Here is a 4,100-nt window from a genome sequence, read left to right as displayed (position 1 = left end):
GTCCTGTGTATTTCAAAGCCAGCAGTTAGATGGATATCCCGCCATCGGTCGGCTTTTTAAGTTCCGAGGTAGTAGAGGAACTTAGTCGCCTCTTACGACACCCACGGGAAGAGAGGGGGTGTTTATATTCTTTGATGCCGTAAGCACACAGCACCACAAAGATCAGCCTTGATTAATAATAATTATGGAAACAAAATACGAGGTGCACACATATCTCCATTCGCATTAAATATTAATAATACCGCTGTTTTCTTCTTCGTTACTTGGTTTTATTTGATACTAGCTGTGCTCGCGACTTCATTCGCGTGAAATTATAATTATAATTATAATAAAAAAATATTGTTCTGTTCGTAGAATTACAAAATAAATAAATTTCTAAAATAAAAGTAGCCTAATTTACTCCTTATTTCATTAGCTATCTAGATGGTAACGTCAAAATCAGTCCAGTCGTTTCAGTAATTAGCCGGAGCAAACAGACAGACAGACAGACAAAAATTCTAAAAAATGTTTTTATTTATTTATTTATTTTATTTTCTTACATCTAATATTACAGGCATAACCCAATTCATTAGACATAGTAAAGGAGACAAAAAGCGAAAAGAAAAAATGTTAAACTATAATTAAAAAAGAATTGGCGGACTTGAACATAATACTAAAAACAAAACAATAATAAATATAAAAATATTAAATTCATTTCTCATAACATATTATATACAAAGTAACTTTTGCGAATTCACTCCACGAATAAGAAAAAAGGTCTAGTGTGTCAGTCACCAAGTTTAGCGTTCTGACTGAACGAGCAAGAGGGCCGTTGCGCACTAGCTCGGTTCTGTCGTGGGGTACTGCAAATAAGCTCGGTCGCTGTCTTCGTTGTAGATGATACCTATCGGGTACGCTCAAACCTATCCACTGCAGTACCCCTGGATTATTGATAATAACGCGAAATAATTTTAAAATATAAGTTGCCAGAGCCAGCTCTCTCCTAGTCTCCAACTTGTTGTATCCAATCATGCCCAATACAAACAATGTTGGATACATCAAGGGATACAAGGGATACACGCCATAAAGCCTATGGTAAAGAAACCTGGTGAATTTATTTTGAACACGTTCCAGTATGAGACTGTATTTGACTTCATGTGGAGACCATACTACCGCATTATACTCAAGCTGACTTCTTATTAGGGCATCATACAGTAAAGAGATTGCTTATTTTGGTATATGTACCGTGTGTAAATCAATATACATTTAGTAAAAAGGTGTTACTTTAATATTACAAACAGACACTCCAATTTTATTTATTTGGGTAGATAAGTTTTGTACCCTCTTGGTCTGCCCCCACTGATTTTATCCAATATCGTAATAGCATATTTTTTGCATAGGTGCTTGTCTTACCGATTTCTTCTTCTCTTGGATGTCATGCAAATCTTCCCTTAAATCTTCCTCTGTGTATGTTCTTTTTTCCTTCTTCTTTCTTATCTGCAAAGAACTCATCTTAAACAGAAAAAAATAAGAAAGAAATTACTTATTTCATTCAAAGTAGAATAGGTATTAAACTTTTAGTTTTATGTAGTAAACTTATAGAATTAATTTAAAAAATGGACGCGATTTTGTTTTCTTATTTAATCCCTTTAGGTATAGTTTGCGTCCATTGCGGACGCAAAGTGGAAGTTTTATAAATTCGGTGTAGCAGTTCGCGTCCACCTTATTTTAACTATTAACTATAAAAAAAATAAGCAAATTCATAATTATTATAATTCCTTTTATCATAACCAACGCCTAGAAACAGCTATGTATCCAAAATAAACATAAAACAATAAAAGACTCACCTTCAAACGAACCACTGCCCACTATTTTCTTCTCATTATTCCGTGCCTTCGCGCTCTCTTGTTGAACAGCCCTCACTAACTATTATTTTTACCCAGGATTGCTTGGACGCACGGAACTTTTGTCTATGCGTACGTGCCTCTTATACATTGAGGTATTAGCCGGTAATTATTTTTCGACTTATTGGTGTCTTAGTATACTTAATTTCGAGACTTTTCAAAGTGAGATCCGTAAAATGGACGCGAATTGGGCGATGGACGCGAACAGGCGCAATGACCCTACCTAATCGACGACATTAAGTACCCACATGTAATGATAGTATCGTAACATGAATAATCTGAAGATACCGTATAAACATATAATAATCCGTCAAGCTGTATAGCCTACATAGCATGCCAAAATTGACATAATACGCTTGTAACATACAAACTTAAAGAAAACAGTCCTTTACCAGACGCGTAAAACGGACTTAACATCCTTTAAAACTATACGAAGATTTAGACGATGAATCAAAAATATATCTTAAAAATTATGTTGCAATTATATCAAAGTTTTTATATATAAAGTTATTTTAGACTGTTATCTATACAAATGCTAAGTTCCGTTTTTTTTAATAAGTGAAAGTAATGTTAATTAATTAATTAATAATAACGTAAGCTTTCTTAGAGTAGTTAATTAATTTAAGTGTAGGTAATAAATATTATAATAAAGCGTTATATTAGAACTTTTTGCTTGTTTTATTTTTTATCGATGTTTATAATAATCTATATTGTAACCAAACCAAAACTAAATGTAATCATATGCATTTAAACGCAATTGCAGAATAAAACTTAGTTCCTGATATCAAAAACAATATAAGATTGATAAAGTATTTAATAAGCACTGTCACGTTTGGGTAAAATTATACATATAACGTTTAAAATAATACCACATAATTCAGCAACTCATACTGTATTCCAACAATCACTGCCTTACGACTAAATAATGTGCAACAGTATTTTTAACTTAGCGTCATAAACACCAGGAGAGCTATGGAAATATGGAGGTGGCGCATGTTACACAAAAATTTACCAGCTTATCAGAAAGGTGTGGGAAACGGAACAACTTCCTTCCGAATGGAATATCGGAGTTATCTGTCCTATTCATAAAAAGGGAAGCAAGAAAAAGTGCACGAATTATCGAGGAATCGCGTTACTACCTACTGCGTACAAAATTTTCTCCTACGTAGTGTTGAAGCGACTGGAACCGTATGCCGAAAAAATTCTCGGTGATTATCAATGTGGATTCCGACGTAACCGCAGTACTGTAGACCAGTTATTCTTACTAAAACAGTTAATGGAAAAGAGATGGGAGTACGCGCAAAGTGTCCATTCGGTGTTCGTGGACTTCGTGAAGGCCTATGATAGCATAGATAGAAGTACTCTGTATAACATCCTTGGTGATTTCGGAATCCCGAACAAGTTGGTTCGGATGATTCGAGTGGCCACTAGTATAAGCAGAATGAGAGTCCGAGTGGATAACGACTTGACGGAAGAATTTGACGTCGTAACTGGGCTTAAACAAGGAGATGCTCTGTCGCCTACGTTGTTCAATTTGGCCCTTGAGCACGTCGTACGAAAAATCATGGCAGTTTCTAGCGGCGTGGAGCTAAATGGACAACATAGTGTAATAGGATACGCCGATGATCTGGCACTGCTTGCACAAAGTGAAGAGGAGGCCAAAAATGTGGTGAGAGTCTTGGACCTGGAAGCAGCTAGGATCGGCCTAAGGATAAGTAAGGAGAAAACCGAATACCTTCACATGAAGCGCTTCAAAAACCTTCGTGTACCACGCAAAAATCTTGTAGTGGGAGGCACAGTCTACAAAGGCGTAGATAAATTTAAGTACTTAGGTTGCACTGTAACTGACACTAATACGAGAGAGCTCGAGATTGATACTCGTATTCAAAATGCCCTACGATGTACTGCCTCCCTGCATAAGGTATTGGTATCTAAATTACTTAGCAGAAAAACTAAGATTAGGATATACAAAACTGTGATCAGACCAATCCTTATGTACGGATGCGAGACTTGGGTACTAACGCTTAAAGAAGAGAACAAGCTTCTTGTGGCAGAGCGGAAAATACTCCGAAAGATTTTAGGGCCGACCCAAGAAGCTGACGGAAGATGGCGGGTGAGAAAGAACCGAGAGATTGAAGACCTAGTGGCTGAACCCAATATCATCGGAGAAACCAAAGCGGCGCGACTTCGCTGGCTCGGCCACGTAGTAAGGATGGG

Source organism: Melitaea cinxia, chromosome 16 (genome assembly GCF_905220565.1).
Source record: "Melitaea cinxia chromosome 16, ilMelCinx1.1, whole genome shotgun sequence".
Lineage (NCBI taxonomy): Eukaryota > Metazoa > Arthropoda > Insecta > Lepidoptera > Nymphalidae > Melitaea > Melitaea cinxia.
The sequence above is the reverse complement of the archived record's forward strand: the minus strand, read 5'-3'. Positions refer to the sequence as shown.